The 19,139-nt window shown below is 36.5% G+C and overlaps 1 protein-coding gene across 1 annotated transcript in view; it reads right to left on the bottom strand.

Moving 5' to 3' along the window:
- The window catches only part of DNAJC1 (DnaJ heat shock protein family (Hsp40) member C1), a 107,949-nt gene that overhangs the window by 70,924 nt on the left and 17,886 nt on the right, over nt 1–19,139 (bottom strand). The window lies entirely within an intron of this gene.

Raw genomic sequence — 19,139 nt, 5'->3', positions numbered from 1 at the left:
AGCAATTTGTCAGAAACTGATTTCCTGAACTTTCTTAAGATCTGAAGACAGCCAACCAAGTGCAGGAACTAAGGAAACGTACTTTGAGACATCTAACATCCAAACCTGCAACCACCCCAGCCTAAATGACTTAACAGTCATTCAGTCCAATTCATCTTTCATCTTAACTCCCTTCATTACCATACATCCATTACAACGACATTTGCCAATACTTCCAAACACTTTCTTGCTTAAAACCTAACCCGGGTACCTTCTGCACCATTTAAAAGTTCAAATGAAAACTGAAAATTATTGCATCTGCGTATCTTCAAGACAGACATAATTTCAGCAAATTATCATGCTCAATTTCCCAAACTCAGGACTTGCTAAGAACTCTTCCCTTATTAATATTTACATGCAATTCACTCCTAATAGGACTTCCATTCAACTTCAGCTTCACTATGTCTAAAGAACTGCATTTTTCTAAAGTAGCTTCAAATTGTGGTCTTGGAGCTATACTGTAGCACTGACATCAATCTATACCTTAACCATTATAAGAACTGCACACATTTTAGGAGAAAAAAAAAACTCAAAATGTAAAATTATGTACCAACTTAGCTGCACAAATCAAGTTTCTGGATTAATGACTGCTATTTAGTACATGCTATAAAGATATCCAGAAACAAAGATATCCAGAGTTGTATTCTATATTATATAGGTGTTACCGTCACCAGAAGATCCACAAAGCACCACGTCTGAGGCAACATTTTAGAAATGAACTGACAATTTTTATTTCTTGATTTTATTTATATCGTTTCCAAGTATAGTCACTCTCTCAAAATTACAGTGTCAATAGGGATTAAAAAAACAACGAAACCCAGATCTGAATTAGCTGTGGAACAGAGCTGAAACAAGATAATAATTAATGCAATGCTGTAATTAGTCTGTCAGGCTTTTTATTACAAATCATTATTTTCATTTTAAAATTTTCAGTGTTATAACATCAGGCTATTACAATGCTGTATACAAGTTTGGGCCCAGAGTGAATAATAAAGACTGAATGAGGGGAAGGAGAAAAACAGAGCAAAATGCAGAATTTGAAAAACTCAGCTCTGAAATTATATTTTAAGGAAGTTGGTATTATCCCCTAATACAAGACTGGAGTGTCCATAGTCTCTTGCTTGTCAAAGGAAGGTGCTTTTATTACTCAAAAGAAGATTTTTCGTGAAAAGACCACGTACGCATTTTTTAATTTTTCCGTTTTCAGCAGCAATTTCTAAGGCATGTGCACACCAAAGCAGAATTCCTCTGCTGAAGTACCAGCTTGCTTCCAGCTTGATTACTGCCAATGAGTTGTTTCACATTGCCATTGTTTTATAGGTTTATTTTTAACTTTCAGTTAAGGGGAAGGAAGAGACAGTGACTAAACATCTATTCTAAGCTCAAAGAAACATTAAATTCTTGAGACGTAGACTTAATAGAATTATATGAAATAAATGTGAAAATGCCAAGTAAAAATATCTTTTAAAAACTCGGGATTAAGACCATGATAACCTCAACAAATGAGGGCATCTAGACCAGGCACCTGGGATAAACAACCAAAGTTTATTCCTTTTCTACCACACACTTAGATGCTTGGTATTCTTCTTGGAGCACTCACGAGCTGTCCCACAGTGCACTTCCAATTACTTCAAACAAACAAGCAAAAACAGTTACAGTGTTTTCAGCTGTATCTGAAGAATTTAAACCTTAATTTTATTTGGGAGCAGCAGGATTATTTGTGTAAAAGATCAGGACAAAAGGTAGTTTATATGCTTAATGCTTAAGCAAAGCAAGAGATCCCAAGACAACTCTGAAATAATCAAGTTGCTTAAATATTTATGTTGCTTCGCCTTGAGAAGTTGAAACAAAAATGTATAAATTCACAAAACCAGATTGTTCATCTTAGCCACCAGAAATAATATAGAGATTGTTTTGTTTCCCCTCATCTACCAACCCAGTCAGCCACTTCATAAACAACATGGGCTTGTCTTCAAACAAAATATAATTATTTAAACACTACTGTAGCAAATAAAAGACAGGAAATAGTTTACTGGCCATGGTTTTAGCTAAACCATGAAAGTGATCTTTATCACCATATCAGCTTATTGTAATTAAGCCTCTAAAAGGTTGAAGAGGGTACAATAGTATCAATAGATAATTAAATATGGGATGTTACTGTAAATTATTTCATTACAACTGGCACATAGGAATTTCTAAAGCAGTAATTCTGCCTGCTAAGCAACTCTTCACAACACCACCCAACACAACACTGGGGAATGTTGTATGTTCCAAACATTTTGCTAATTAATGCTACCTAAAGGTAATGTTAGGCATCTTCAGGCAAGGTTCCAGATCCTCTAGGACCTGCCCTCAACAAAAATGGTTGTTTTTTGAGAAAAGCCTCTCGTCACTACAGGACTTCCTAGCAATGTAGGGCTCTAAATAAGCTATAAAGAATGATTATTTTCAAACTAATGAAGAAACATCTCCCACCTGAAATCATCTGTTCTAAGAGACCATCATTTATAGCTACCTGGTTCTGTTGGCCACCTTCAGTAACATCTTCAGAAAGGCTGAGCAACAAAACAGAGTTAAGAGTCAGTGTTTTCTGCAGACTAAGACATTATTTTACATATTAGGACAGAAGTCCAAAGACTAGAGAAAGCCATGATCACACTGAAGTTTTGTTTGTTTTAAAGAAAAAGCTCAGGGAACATGTTGGATGGCTTCGTTTAGAATTTAGAAACCTTGATCTCAGTTACATCTAGGGAGGGAAAAATAAAACCTGTATTAGGCACCTCAGTTAACAGCAGAAGGAGCTGGTAATGTTATAGACAGCAAGTGCATTCACTGATTTCTCCAACACTGCTTCAAGTTGGCAGATTTTGCCACCAATTAAGGCAAATGAGCTGTCACAGTGCCTCTCTCATGCAGATGCAAACATCTCACGAATCACCCTATTTCACCTATCTATCCTTCCAAAGCAATATCGTGCCATCATACTTCCAAGGTTGAATATCTCTTTGTTTTGGGCTAGAATTACTTCTCAGAAATACCAAACTGCAAGTCTATATTTAGGTAGGCCACAGTCTGGCCTCTTATGCATGCCAATATGCAAGTATTCACGTGGGAATTTTTAAATTCCTAACACTTTATTGAACAATCAGAGTATCCAAGTGTCTGGTTACATGACCTCTAGGTAGAAGTTAAAAGTTCAGCCTTCTACATTTTTTCACATAATCCCTTACACTACAAACCAGTGTTTTAACACACCAAGTTACTATTTGAAGAAATCAACAGAATGTTAAAAGTTAAACACATTTCTTAAAGTTCTCTGTTGGACTTATAGATTTTTACCTCAAGGACAATACATGTCATATTCAAAGGGTGGGGGAGAAGAGGAAACGTTCTTCTCACTATTTATGACATGGACTTTTAGCAGCTTGTTTAATTCAAACAATGAAAAATACATTACTAAATTTTATTTTACTCAACATCCTTTTCATATTCTCTAGTCTTATCAAAAGTTCTATCATTACACTACAAATACAGACACAGAAATACAGAAAGGATTTTTTTCACCAAAAAAAAAAAATCTAAATAGCCTTTTGCCTTCCATTCTTTTACAATAAATTATTGCTGAAAATGCACAAATATTCAAATCTGGTCTCCTCCTCTGTCTATACAAATTCAGATTCCCACTGCAGACTTCACTTTCATCTTTACGATAAACAGAATAACTGGTGTCGTACACAGTATAAGTATACTGTTCCACTGCCTTCTATTCCTAATGTAACTATGATTACTAATGAAGCTAAAAAAAAAAAAGCCTCATTGTGGTCCCAAGACAATTTTGGTGAACACATAACATATCAGATATTGCCATAGGCAAACAGTGATTAGGTCAAGGGGAAAAAATAATCAATGTCTACATAGTTTTCACTTACCAACATACACAATTCAAAATCTAAATTGTTCCCTTGAGTGCAATGCAGTTATACAACAAGACTTAGTTACTTACAATTTAGCAACTGCTTCTAATGCAGTAAATGTGCTCAATTCATCTTGGGTTTTAAATATGCCTGCCAATGTCTTCAAATAGGTGGCAGTATCTTTATTAGCAATGGGAAGGCACGTGGTCCAGGAAACAAGTCTGCAGATAGAAATCACATTTCTACTCACTTGCAGTTTGTCCAATCACTAGTTAATGGGTGAAAGGAGAAAGACATCAGTGCATCTATTTCATCGCAGTGCTGCTGAATGACGGTGTAGAATTTTCCATAGCCACGTTACTGAAGCCATATTGCAAAAAGTGACAGTTGTGTAGAGCACCAGCTTACTATTTCAAGTGCAAACCTGTAAGTAACTTCAGTGCAGGTAGGCCCTCATGAGGCCTTCTTTAGCCTTCCCAAATTATAAATCAAAGTTATATAACTCTTGTGTTTGGATTTTTTTTTAAATTTGCGCATTCAAATATATATGGTTTCTTCAATAAAACTATTTCATTCAGTACTTTTGTGTAGAAGAAGGGGTATGAGCCACTACTTTCCTTCTGGTAACCATCAGGCATACAAGTTGAAGAAGAATGGTACAGAAAAAGAAAGGGGAAGTAAGCTTTGCAAATTCACCATCACATATTTTTCTTCCGTGATTTGAAACTGCAGGATGCACAGGCTGTCCCACAGAATTCACAAACAAGCAGGGGCAGATACTAGACAGAAGTTGTCACCGTCTATTAAACACTGTGTCAACACTGCTACTTTCTACCTGTTTGTCTTCATGTGAAGTCCACAGAAAACTAATATCCCTAAGTGTTAGAGAACAAGCAAACATGACTGTAGGTCAACAATTAAATATCCCCTGTCCTCATTCCTTAAGCAGCATCAAGGAACTCAATGTGATACCCTCCTTTGTGTCTCATTCTCATATGGGGACAGAACAGTGACCGCTGTTGCTCCACAACCCTTCTCTCTAGGTAATTCTTAGGATGGAAACCATATGGTAGCAACCCTTCCTCCAGCCTGATTCTTACCCTCACACTGGTTCAGCACAGGCTGACACACACCTCTTCAATACCACTCCCAGATTTGCTTCACACATATTCACTTCAACCTGGTCCTAATTTAATCTCCCATGATCAGATTAGTTCCAAGAAGTACACCTGAGTTTGCCAAGTCTGCACTTGGAAAAACATTTATAGGGGAAATAGAATCTTGTAGAAAATTCCAGAGGTGGGAAGGACCTGCTGGCAATCCTGAAGAATACATATAGGTTATATAGATATATGTATAAAAGACTCTAGGAAAGGAAAACAAGTGTCTCCCAGAAGACCAAGCATTATCTGTGAACTTTCATAGTTAATAGATACCAGCTGAGTTTTGGTTTAAATTTCTCACTGCATAACCTTTGTTCAATGACCCTTTATTTTATCCAACTTCTTCCTAAGACACTCATCTTTTCCAGGGATGTAAAATGAGTTAAACTCAAATTTGCTGCTTGTCTACAGATGAATGCCCTGAGCATACGCAGGCAGGAGGAGAGATCTGCTCTGCTGCAAACCCAGCCATGTGTCTCACAACATTCCATTGATTTAAACTGAATAACAGCACAGCAGGGAAATACATAGGAACCAAAAATAATGCTAAAAAGGTGTTTTAATGCTTTTTTATTCGCTAAGTTTTAAAGCAATTCATGAAATGAAAATGAATACAAACCAGTACAATGTATTCCTGTGAGCTTCTGATAACTGGCACAATCCCTTCCCTGGCATGTTTGTTTCCAGGGGAGTGTGTCAAATGAAAGAAGACTCTCTTTTCAGTCTAGCATGCCAAATGAATGAAAATTCTGCTGCCTCATGCTTGAGAAACCAAAAAAAGTGTTCCCCTCAGCACATGTGCACAATTACATGGGCTTAGGTTTTCTAGACCAATTTGAACAACAGTATTTATACATAATTTTTTTCTTTGTTGAAACTATTTCATGCTTTTACATTTTTTTTCAGAAACTGACTACTCAGGAAAAATTAGATTGCCAAGAGAACACTGTCATGTACAACCATAAGTTATGTTTTAACATAAGCTTTGTCTCTGAGATGCAGAGAACACTCATCAACTCTCAAAATTTTTAAAATTACTCTTCAAAATCACAGTGGATAGAACCTGTGAAACAACAACTGAGGACATTACTCAAGCCAACACTAACTAATTCAAAATCCTGCCTACTGTTATATTTTATTTCCATTTAGTTTTCTATTCTGGTAGTTCAAAAGGAAGGAATGAAGTTTTTTATTTATTTCACATCTTTTTCCACAAACGCTATTACATATTTATTTTTATTCTATTTCATATATGTAATTTATTGTTTACATATTTACATGTGTTATATATATTCTTATAATATAGTTATATACATTTATATATATATATGTATTACCTTATAGGCTTAAGAAAGTTGTTTCTAGGGAGTTATCTTAAAAATCTGCCTATTGTATCAGAGATTTCCAGTCCACCGCTCTCAGATAAAAACATTACCTACAAAACTCCCAATCCTGCAACATATTCACAGGAACTAAATTGCTACAAACAAAGACCACTGCTCTTACAGTCCAGGTTGGCAGAGAAAGCAAGATGTAGAGTCTCCTACAGTGCATTTCTTGCTCAACGCTTTTGCTGCTAGATAACACAGCCTCTGGATTTACAGGAGAGGTGACGCTATGCCCAAGAACAGCTGCGTGCAGTCCACACTCACCACTGTGGAGCACCAGCATAAGGCAGCAAAAATTTTGGGGTGTTGGATCAGACAAGTTCTGACCCTTCCCACAATGTAATGCCAAAAATACACTGCTATTTTATTGTTTATATAGTTTTCTTGCTACACTTCTGCTTTAGAACGTTTCCAACTTCTTTTCAAAGGGTAAGGAATTAAAGGAAATTAGAAAATCAGCAAGGCTATATCCATACTAGACCTTTACCCCTTCCTCCTCCTGCTATTCCTGTTCTCATTACACCCTTCCACCAGAACCGACGTTACTGACTCATACGTTCTGACACAGCAAGCCATCTTTTCAAATAACTGCTTCCTAGATCTCAGTTTAAGAGTAGTTTTTGGAGTGAGATTTCTAATGACCATAGATTTAGGTCTTAACAAAAAACAAATATCTAAATAAATAAGTAAACTAAAGCCCCCCAAAATTGCTTGAGCTACTAATTACAGAATTCCTGTGTCGCCTGAATGGTTACTGTCACTTCTGTGACTACATCTTTAATTGCTAAAACTTTTCATATTTTTTAAAAGTGTTTATTACTCTCCCTTGTGACATCCAAAAAACAAGGAAAGGGCACTCGAGACAGGACATAGGATGTATGACTGAACATATTATAAAGCCATACAAGAAGCCAACAGAGCACAATTACCTCCAGCACAAAAGTTTTCAAAAATCTACCCGTTATCTTATGCATCAACACAACATTTACAGGGTGAATAATCCCCACAGGCATCAACTTCCAGAATAAACATTAACTATTTATTAGCAATTTCCTCAGCCCTATCAGCAGGTAAAGACACTGAGATATATGCCCATACACCCACACTCAGCCACCTTATATATTTTTATACATATACACATGCTAATTTCAAAACAAGGTGTAAACAAACTTACCTTTCCAGCAGTACTTAATAGTTATACAATGCCCCAATTTATATTTGTAATTACTGCTTAACTTCTTAAAATATTTGAAGAACACAGTTAAATAAGCTTTGAAAGAACAGAGTGATCATTTTTATATGTGACTTAAGTAATGTTTTTAATGTACAACCTTTTTTTAAACAAATTACAAAAACATGCGTATCACAAAGCTTCTCTTACAGGTGTAAGACAAAATGGAAAGAAAATAAATAATACCTTGAATAGTTAAAGGCTCTAACTGTCAAAAATGAAAAGGTGTATCAAACAGGATTTTATGAGGTTTGCCCCAAGTCCACACTCAATATTTTAGCCAGCAAGCTGAATTATAGAATCGTGTTTAATCTGGTCGTTAACACTAACCTGGAAAACTTACAAGATGCAGTGAAAGAGAACTAGAATTTTAAAAGATCTGGACAAAATGGAGAACTGCTCTAAGAAAAATATGACATTATTTCCTAAGTGAAAGACTAATGGTCTACATCTGGACAGAATTCATCAACTACACAAACACAGGATAGAAAAAAGCATTTAGGCAGAAACAATCAGTAAATCACAAGCTGAGCATGAGTCAGTGGCATGGTGCTGCCTCTCCGTGCAGCACAGCGCCGTGACACGAGCAGTATGGCAGTGAGCGGCCGTGCCATGTCACGCAGCAATTGTAAGACCTCAGCAGATTGCCGTGGCCAGTTCAAACAATGCGATTAGAGAGAGCTATAAGCCTGCTCAGATAAGAAACAAAAAAAAAATCTTACTAATAGGGGGTCTAGGAGAAAAAGAAACAGTGACTTGTTCAGAGAAACTGAAAGAACGAGAGTAACTTAAGCCTAAAGAAAAGGCAGCTGACACCAGGACAACATCTTCAAATATGTAAAAGGTAGCTTTAAAGAAAAACTTGAATAATTGCCTTGTCTGATCTACCAGGGCTAAGCACTATCAGTCAGATAGCAGCACAGGAAGATCCAAGTTAGATACCAGGAAAACCTCCTAGAAGCATCACTAGCATATCAGTGGAACAGATTGATGAAGTCTCCTTCACAAGCAGGTCTTGCATACATATATCAGGCATGACTTAGATTTAACCAGCTCTGTCACAGCAGGGTACAGTAGGTCACTAACATTCCTATATTTTAGAATTTAAATATCCTTTTGATGATCAATTTAATAATTACTCTGAAAATATTCCAACTGGATTTACTGCATCTGTTTATGTGGTTTAAAAGGTCCTGGCTGAAAGACAGTATTCTTGTCACACTGAAGCGGACAGATGCTCATGCTGGAAGAAAGAGTAGACGAGATTTTCACAAAACCTAAAAGGGCTTCGAAAGGAGTGGCAAGTATAAAGGGGCAGCAGGAAACACCTCTTTGCTATGAAGTCCCATGGGACCTCGCTCCATGACTTGGACTGCTAGGCATTAGGCTTATTTTTCCTATTACACAGTAGTTGCTCTGACATAAGAAAGTCATCCTGTAGTAGGTGATCACTAATAAGGTATCCACATAATTTGAGTTTAGAATACTTTCTCCATCCGTTATCAGCTTTAACCTTGAAAGATGGCAATATAAAGCAGATATGATCAGCAAGGTTCCTTGACAATGTCAAATGAAAATAAGGACTAAACTAAACAAGAAAAGCAGGCAGAAACTTTTACAACTAAAACTTTTTTTTAAATTAAACTATTCCCTTGAAAATGTATTTGATTTATTATAAATACATTCTTAATGCCTGCAACAAAACTACCTAAAAGAGAATATGGTAGAGCCACTGTAGTAAATCATATCCATGCACAGCAGTTATAATTTCTTAATTTAAGATAGAAAGCAGGAGCACCTCTCTCAAAATCATATACATATTATATATGTTTACAATATATTTATACACTTTTGTTGAATATATTTTATATCTGCTTCCACTCTCCTTTTCCTATTGTTTACCTAGCTTCTGTACCATGCTATGATATTTCTGAAGGGCTCATTTTGTAGAAGCAATGTTATTTTCCTTAGGTAAAGGACATTCAGAAACAGCCCCGTTCACTGAACTTGAGCTGTGAGATCTAAGTGTACCTGAGCCTGCAGTCTTTAATTTCTTTGTCCTTCTAGAGCCTGAAAGAAGACATGAAGCATTTACTGAGATCGAGAAGTTTTTCATCTCCCTGCTACAAAATCCACATTGTTCAGCTTGGATAAATTCTTAATACCTTTCTCCAGAAAATAACCAGTTAAATGAAAGGCATAAAAAATATCATCTCATGTATGAGGTGCTTATGTTTTCCATGAACAAAACCATATTAGGGAAATGTCACTCTCCTCCTCCCACAAAATGTTCCACCTTTTATTTTAGGCATATAGAACAGAAAATGTCTACAAATCTTGAAATCTTAACAAACAACCAAGTGTAAGGAGTTATGAGGGAAGATATTTTTTTTTAAACTTCAAACCCAACTGATCAGAAGTGGCAAAACACTGCATATTTTTAACCAAAGATGCTGCAGACTATGTTAAGGTAACTTTGAGATTATATGGGATATTAATACCTCTAAAAGCTCTAAAATACATTTATGAATCTGTATTTATTTATTCAAAATGTATTTCTATGAGTATTTTTTCAAAAGCATTGCCTTAAATAGCTAGGTTTATAAAGAACTACCAGCAGCATTTATCCAATTCTTTCCTTCGTTATTTAGAATACCTTCTACTGAACTAGTTAGGATTTAGCCCAACCCGTCATGTAGGAGAGTCATATAATGATCCCTTTATACTCATTAACTACCATTTTAATGAGCTATTACTACCTCGGGACCCAGAAGACCTCAGGGAGGTTGTAACATGCCACTACCTATATAGTAATTCACTGCTGAGTTAGTACATAGCCTCCTTGAAAGAATACAGGAATGCCCTCCATTGCTCTCCGTAGTTCAGATGCCAGCATCAGCAAAATTTCTGAATGTAGGACACATCCCAGTCTAAAACCTAAAAAGCAGCTCAGTTAAACTCCAATAAGCTTAACAGATTACTATTGCTATGGCCCACCACTTTGCTAAACCAGTCCTAATAAAATAAACTGAAAGCAGGAGCACTGTCAGGCCACTTCAGCTCACAGCTTGATGGCACAAAACATTGCAAATCTGATCAAGGGCCAGGGCAGAAGGCAGAGGGCACTATCATCTCAAAAGACAATTGGCAAAATCTGCCAGAATCTGTATGAGTCATAAATTAGGCAGCCGAAGTCCAAATGTACTCGGATTAAGAAATCAAGTTTAGCATTATGAACCATTAATTAGAATTCACACAGACAAATAATTTGTAAGCAACTGAAAGCTAAATAAACTTAAAAATTAAAAATCATGTCCATATTTTAAAAGCCACATATATGCAATGACTTGTGATGGAACTGACTTGAAGACAACCCTTCCCATTCACTAGCAATTTTGTATGGAAAATTGCTATTATGGTCTCTAAAAATGCTTATCTGACATTATTTCTAGTGAGAATGAGCCAAATAATCCTTAAGGAAGATAATTACCTCTCAAGATTTATGGCAGCTCTGGGCAGATACTGTTACACACAGTGGCACGCTGTTCCCTGAATTGCCCTTTATGTTTCTCAAATTAAAATGTTTTAACTGAACCACCCAGGCCCAAGTGAGGGGCAGAAAGATCACTTCCCTGCTTTTCAGAAAGCCTCTCCCTGCAAGCACTTACTGCTTTTCTCTTCCAGTACTATACTGGAGGCATCTTTTGCATCAGGGAAGAAGGGGAGTAATTCATGCTGATCCATAAATTGCCTCCACTCGTGGCCTGTAAGAGCTGAAAGAAGAGCAGAAGACAGACCCTACCCAAACTGGGAAACCCTCACGATAGGGCATTTCCCTGTAGAAGCAGCCCAGGCAGCAGCTGGGATGAGCTGAGCTTCTGCTCTCACATCAATATCCACAGCGAGACTGGAGCTGAACCAGATGCTGTGAAATCAAGACAAATCTAGAAGAGACAGAGGGCAGGTCTGCACAAGGAAGAAGAGCTGAGAAGATGAGCACGAAGGAAACACTTCTCCCAATCTACTTCAAGCGTTCTTCAGTTAGCTGAGTGCAACACCCAACCACCTTGTCACTACAAAAGGCAGCGAGTATCAAACACACCTATGTGCCTGCTTCCCTCTTTGTACATAAAAATAATTCAGCAAAAACAAGCCTGTTTTGCTGAGAAGCTAAGTAGCCCATCAGCACCATCAGAGGACTAAGTAAGGCACAATAATAGCTCTTACCCAATACTGCCCCTGAAGTCATGAGTGAAACAGACTGGGAAATACTCCATGATCCTGAGAGAAAAGTAAGGAAAGGGGCAAATGTAAGGCCAGTTTTTCAGCCACTGATACTAAAAGGCAGCTGTCATCCACCCATAGAGGCCTGTTCTCAAGTCTTAACAGCAGAATTGAAACTGGACAACTAAAGAAATCTCTTGCTTTCTCCATCCCCATTTTCATTTCCCCATCATCATAAGCAGAAGTAACAGATAAGAGGACTTTTCCTCTGACACCTGTATTTTAAGGATAGCTCCTCAGTCTGGAAGCATTACCAAGCAGGACAGAGAGCAATAGCCAACTGCAGGGACTACAAAGTTGGGTGAGCAGAGCTGGTAGCAAGACAAACACTGCAAAAGGCAACACGACCAAAATAAAGAGGAAAAGTATGCCTTTTTCTATGCCTGTGGAAAAGAAGAATCAGCAGCTGAGTGAGCAGCAATAAAAACTTGGCACAGCTTACATCCCATTAACTATGCTACCAGAAGTCTTGTTTCAGACAACTGACTGCAGAAGATAGTGGCTATTACCCATTCATTTACCTGCCTCTCAACACGGGATTACAGGATTATCAGCGTCAGAGATAACACTGAAAATTGGGAGATAAAACTGGTCCTACTGCCTCAAGTAGAAACACTGGTAAATGTAGAATATTTCAAATGCATAAGCTACAGGAAAAGTTTTGTGATCACAGGACTTAGAAGAAGCAAGGATAAATCCCTAACATGGGTTCTCTCCCAGGTTTTCAAGTTATAAAATCAAGATTAAAAGAAAGGTCAGCATACAAGCAAGAATATAATTAGTAGGTAACTTCTGACCCAGGTGGAGAGGAAAGGACTGAGACTGCAAGTCCACAAGCTACTACACAGAAATAAGCATTCTGTTACCTACAGTCCTGCGAGCTGCCAAAGCTGCATTTCCTCTGTCTCATAACCCCACCCATGGATTCTAATCCATAGGGTTTTTTTTCCCCATCAGATGCAATTGCTTCTTCTCATAACTTGTCTTTCGGGGAAGGAAGAAAACCCAAACACAAAACAGTGGTGGTAGAAATACTGCAAAACTATTTCTGAAAAAAATCAGTCACAGTAAGTACTGCTAGACAAAATAAAAGAAATATTTCCTGCAGGATGAAGAAACCAGGAAGCAGGAAGAAAGGAAGAAGAGGACTAAAATTAATCAGTTTCCTCGTCTAGCTCCCATCTTCCAATTACTCCCACCCTGAGCCAACTTTAGGCAGATGCCAGCAGTGGAAGCTGTATATCCTGTGGCAATGTTAACAAGGAGCACACTTCTGACAAACAGACCAAAAGGATAAAAATTTTTGGTCAAGTTCCTATTTTTGTTCTTTGAATCAAGAGAAAGGGTGCAACTTATTTTTTTAAGTAACAACAGAAGGTATTGTTAAAAAATAATGAGATTGCTAAAAGCTAAGAGATTAATTTGAGTTTAATTCAAGTTTAATTCAATCTAAAATATAAATTTGCAGTTTTAAAATTCAGGGATAACAGAAATATGATGAAGATGCTACATACAATAATGAATATTCTGAACCGGTAAAGGGGATTGGGGAAGAACTGAGTAGTTCCCTGAAAAGGAACTACAATCTGTCGTCATTACTCCTGCTACCCTGTCTTTATGCAACGCAGATGACTGCTTACCCAGTGAGCAGCTATTCAGGATTTTTCTCCATGCATTTTTTCATTTGTGGCCTCATCTGCTCTTAGCTGCTTGCTGTTCAAACACGTTTGGAAGCCGTGGTTATTTTTGTTTTGTAGCCCATCACAATGCCATCAGAGTTCATCAATGTTATTCACCATTGTAGTGTCTTAAGAGACAAGTGTACAGTATTTGCCTTTTTAATATATTGTAAAATGAGGCACAGATTAAGGTAAAATCTTCAGTAATCTCAGATGCTAATTTTATCTCAGATATGATTTTTCCAAGTGCTCAGTATCAAACAACATTTCATACATTCAGGGCACAGACTTTAATCGACTTCAGCTGCAGCTGCAAACCCTCAGCATTTCTGCATATAAGCCCCTAGTATCTCAAATTATGCAACCAGAATTGCAGAGCACTCAAATCAATTAGTCACCACTTGGGAAAAGTTTCGTTTAAACGACTTGCCTAGCATCACACAGGAATTCTGTGGCAGAGAGAGGAACAGAATTCAATCCTCAAGGGTACTTTTCGTCTGACTAGCTTACCCATGAAACCATTTCCCCTACCCCCCGCAATCTTCTCCCCCACTCTCTACATACCCTCAACATCTACAGGTTAAACAGTTTTTACAGACAACAGTCTCTTTCAATACATAAGCCTGAAGCTGCACTGGGGCCAGATCTCTCCCTGAGCCTGAATAAGTAAAGACCCTGTAGAATATAATGTAGTGAATTAAAAATCATCACAATGAACAAGCACAAAGAAACCAAATTAAGATTTGAGACATTCTGAAAACTGACATTCCCTAATTTTAGAGTATGCAGCTCTGGAAATTTATTACTAGTCTTTTAAAAGTGATATTAAGCTACATGGCTGTTGTACAAAAAGACAGAAACAAGTAAATTCAGAAAGAAAAAAGAAATTTGCATAAGCAATGCAGACCTGCTTTATAATACTAACTCACAAGCAGTGCTTTTCCCCCTCTCTTCAAATAAACCCCAGCTCTCCAAAGCATCATTTTGATTCTAACAGGCTCCACTAAATTGCAAAACGATCTGGCTAGTTATCAACTTGCCTATTTCAAATTACAGATCTTAACACAAATACAATGTATTATGGATTCTTCCTTAAAACAATAGAAGTGTGAGGTTTCTGTGAGATATGCAGCAGTACTGGTGTCTGCTCAGAACTAAAAGCCAGCACTTGTTATATAATTGTGGAAGAGCTGGGAGAAATCAGCAAACCCAGGGCGTCAATTAGGAGGGGGAAGGAGACTGCCTGTATTTCAAGCAGATGAGCCCAGGTGCAGACCGACAGGTCTGAAACACAAAGTGTCCAGGCAACTGATGATTCTCTTACAGGAAAGTGTACTTTTTGTCTCCAAAGGCCCAAGCACTTTCTGCAAGGCTTATGTATTTTTATCACCTAAGCCAAAGCAGCCCAAGCCCCAGCACCTTGCAAAATCTCTCAAGTACAATGAAAGTAATGAGATTCTAAAAGTAATGGCAGCCACATGAGAAAGTGGTTAAGTGTTTTAATTACTAATTCTGTTATGGTACAGCAAAATTCTTCCTTAATAATGCAGGAGAACTTCCCTACATGAGAGGGTACTCCAGAAGCACAAATGGAGATGTCTACTTTCAGACCACAAATTACTGCAACCATTTTTAAACTAAATACTTGGAATCTTGTTGAAATATAATTTGTGAGGCACATTTTCAGAAGTAATAAATAATCCAGAACTGTTTTGTTTATGTGAATAACATTGTTAGCATTTATCAATACAAAAAAATACTTGCAATACTTTAGTATCACTTCTATCTCATTTTATCATCACATTTAATGTAAAACATTTGACTAAGAACTGAAAAGCTTTATATACCCTGGAAAACAAATTCCATCAAGCTGAATAAACATGACTAATCCAAGTCTTTCTTCAAAAAAAAAAAAGGAACAAGAACCTAAGTATTTGTAATCATATTTTGAAACAATATTTCATGTATTTTATATTTGATGTAGTTTTCCTGCACTGTGTAAAAGAAAATACAGAACCACACTACTCCCACATGGGGCAATCAAACTTTGCATGTAATTAAACCAATATTGTTTTAAACACTAAAATTCCAACTCTGCAAGTTTCCAGGAATCCTAGGACTGAAGCATGTATTTACATGGGAGTCAAATACAACTATTGCCTAAATACTGGTGGAATTATGCTCTCAAACTGACAGGCATGCTAAACTTTTATTCAATAATATTATAGATCTCCAATTGCACTCAAAATATCCATGAGCTGAGAAATAACAAAGATTTTGCTTTCTTCACCAAATGAGTCTCCAGGAATCTTTAATTGAGTCTGAAATTTAGGTGAATACCGATAAAGAACACAAACAAAAAACTTACTGCTCACTACATTAATAAATTGCATCACAATGAAATCTGAATTCTGAAAAGCTCTCATGGCAAAGCAAAACAAAACCACCAAGAGTTAATTCTATGAGCAATTTTAAGTTCCTCATATGTATTCTGCTCCCACTAAACACTACAACTAATCATTACACAGTTTTCTGTGATCAGTTTTATCAGGTTTTTTTCCTATTGTCATAATCATAATAAAGTAAAATAAAACTGTTTAGAAAATCTCCCCACAGAAGGGAAACTTCTGATTTTTCTCTACAGTAATTCAGTAGTTTTAATTAGTGAATCTCCTCTATCACTATTAAGAACCAAAATGAACTCCCCAACAGTCTTCAGTTCTGGTAGGGCATTTTTATTTAAAAATGACAAAGTAAAGTACTGCATACAGACAGGGAATTAATTCTTTATTTAAAATACACATTAGTAGTGAATACAGGAATATGCAAGGAAATTAACTCCATACATTGGTTGCTAATTTGTGTAATTTTATGCCTGTTCTAAGAACTGACTTGTTCCTTCTACCAAACAGGAAGTAACCGTTTGAGATTTGCTCAGCAGTCAAGAATAAATAAAAATGCCACCAACTTTTTTTTTTTTTTAATGCCATCAAAGAACCTCAAAGTTTTAATGATAAAGTTAATATAAAGATACAACTAAGAGACAGTTTCAGGGCAAAAATTATCCCAAGTGTTAGCACAGTAAAAGAAAAAAGCCGAAGCATTTTTAAAAGATCAATATGAATTTACTGACTTTCACAGAGATGAAATCTAGAAATTGAAACCTTTACCAATCTGCAACTCTTTACCAGATAAGGAGAAATAAAAGTAACACATTGCTTCTAAGGAATTGCTACTACTGCACTGATTAATATAGAAACTATTTAGTACGAACTAGTTACCCTTCAGGAAGCATGAGTTGCATTATACTCACAGCCTGTTTTTCCCCCTTTTATAAAATGTGATTTCTTGCACCCAAGATTTAACAATTGTATGCAGTCATTAAACATACACCCCTGAATGAATAAATTGCCCATCAGCTAGATAAGTTTATCTCTAGGGTGAAAAAACCCAAACAAACAAAACAGATTTTTTTAAAGTTACATTTGCTAAAATTCTTGACAATCACCTAGAAGAATAAAATTTATTTTGCACAAATATATGTGTTCTTCCCACATCTGATTTTTGGCAATTATGCTGTTCATCCCAGCAAGCAAAACAGAGCAAGATTAACACTACCTTCCTAAATCGAATTGATTTCAAGTTCCAAATGCTGTGATAATTTTCTTTGTACCTTTCAAATTTCAAATTCCCCTAAACTGAACAGAAGCAGCTGGAAAAGCTTGCACTACCTTTATCTTAAAATTGTATTGCACCACAGCAGCTAAGATTTTCCACTGACAATAAATGCAGCCAACCCATGTAATGAAGTAAAATTTCATTGTTTTCTAACAAATCTTACTGAAAACAGCACTGAGAAGAAACTCATTTCAATACCGTTTTATGCCCCAGGATGAACTAATGCCATAGATGAAATGCTACAATCTCACAAGGGCATTTCCAGCAAATGAGTCTCCACTGGCTAAAATGATCATTCTAAACACTGCACTATTTTCAACTCCATTTTCTAACCTTTTCTTTCTACCAACAGACAGAATTTGTGTTAGGTACTTATTTGGTAAGATAAACTTGAATTTTGCCCAATAAGTATGCTCTGGCTGCTGTTACATTAAACCAGCACAGCAATCCATCAATTAGGCTAAGAGATGCCAGCTAAGACTAGAAATAATGTGCTTAAATGCTTTTTTAAAAATGAGTGCTTTTTAAAAATAAGAATGGCATCTGAAACGAAAGTAAATATTTGATAACTGGCAAATTTTCACTTATTTTCAACTGTGAGTTTATATAGTACTGCCTATTATAGAACTAGAATAATGCTGACACTGATTAACATATTCAATAATTATGCAAACTTATAATTTGCTTTTTGACATTTTCTTTAATTAGTAACAGGCTATACATTCAGAAAATTTAACAAACCAAGTTCTTTATTTAGTATCCAATCAAAAATATATCTGCAAAATATTAGCTATGTGTATTTTAACAAACAAGTTCAATCAAGTTGCTTGCTATCATCTGCATGGATGTTTTTGATACTCATTCAAAATCACTTACATGTCAAAGACACTGCATGAAATTGAAACCTTTGCTAATGCCAAGGTTTGACCCAGGATCCAAAATAAATCTGCATGTACAGACCCTTGTACCTACACAAAGCACCAATTACTTCAAATAAGGTTTTGTCTATGCACTAGAGTCCACCCATGTGGAGCCAATTACTATAGCAGGGCCATTATATGGTTCATTTCCCCATACCAGCTTGGCAAGAGGTGTACATGGGTGTAGAAAGTGCAAAGGAACCTTCACTAATAAAGTGCCTCAAACACACATCCGTGCACTGTAATATTGAACGTTACAACAAACACTTCACTGCGACTAGACCATGCAAACCAGTAAATATTGCAGGGAGGTTTCCAATTTGAACAGTATTTTTCGAGGTTTTTTGCAGTCACCAGTAAAATCCAATCTTTTTTTTTAAAATAGAATAATTACGCAGATCCTTAATCTACATCGCACACTTCTAACAATACCTGAGAATTCCTAAGAATGTTGAGAGGTTGCAGGATTTGAACAGAAGGTGTGAGAAAAATGTCAGAATTGCATGCTCTTCAAGTAGTATGTTTATATTAGCAGAAGCACTGATATTACTTATTGATTATGTCTGGTATCATTCCAGGTCTAAATGGGAAAGTTGTTGTTTGAAATAATTATTATAAATAGGACCAAACCACTTGAGTATAAAAAATCTCTCCCCCATTGGAAGTACTGAAGCTCCATCTAGAGGCTTTTCTTCCTCTACTGTCATTTGTGGTATATGTAATATCACCTAGAAATGTGAACAATATTAAATGTCAGAGGCTTCCTTTGTACCTCCTCTTTTGTTATTCATAATGGGTTCTTGCCCTGAACCTTTGCCTGGCAACACTAGCTCCTTCACTGCC

The sequence above is a fragment of the Neopelma chrysocephalum genome, unplaced genomic scaffold (genome assembly GCF_003984885.1).
Source record: "Neopelma chrysocephalum unplaced genomic scaffold, ASM398488v2 Primary Assembly neopelma1_102, whole genome shotgun sequence".
NCBI lineage: Eukaryota > Metazoa > Chordata > Aves > Passeriformes > Pipridae > Neopelma > Neopelma chrysocephalum.
Note: the sequence above shows the minus strand (reverse complement) of the source record. Positions and strands in the feature narration are given on the sequence as shown.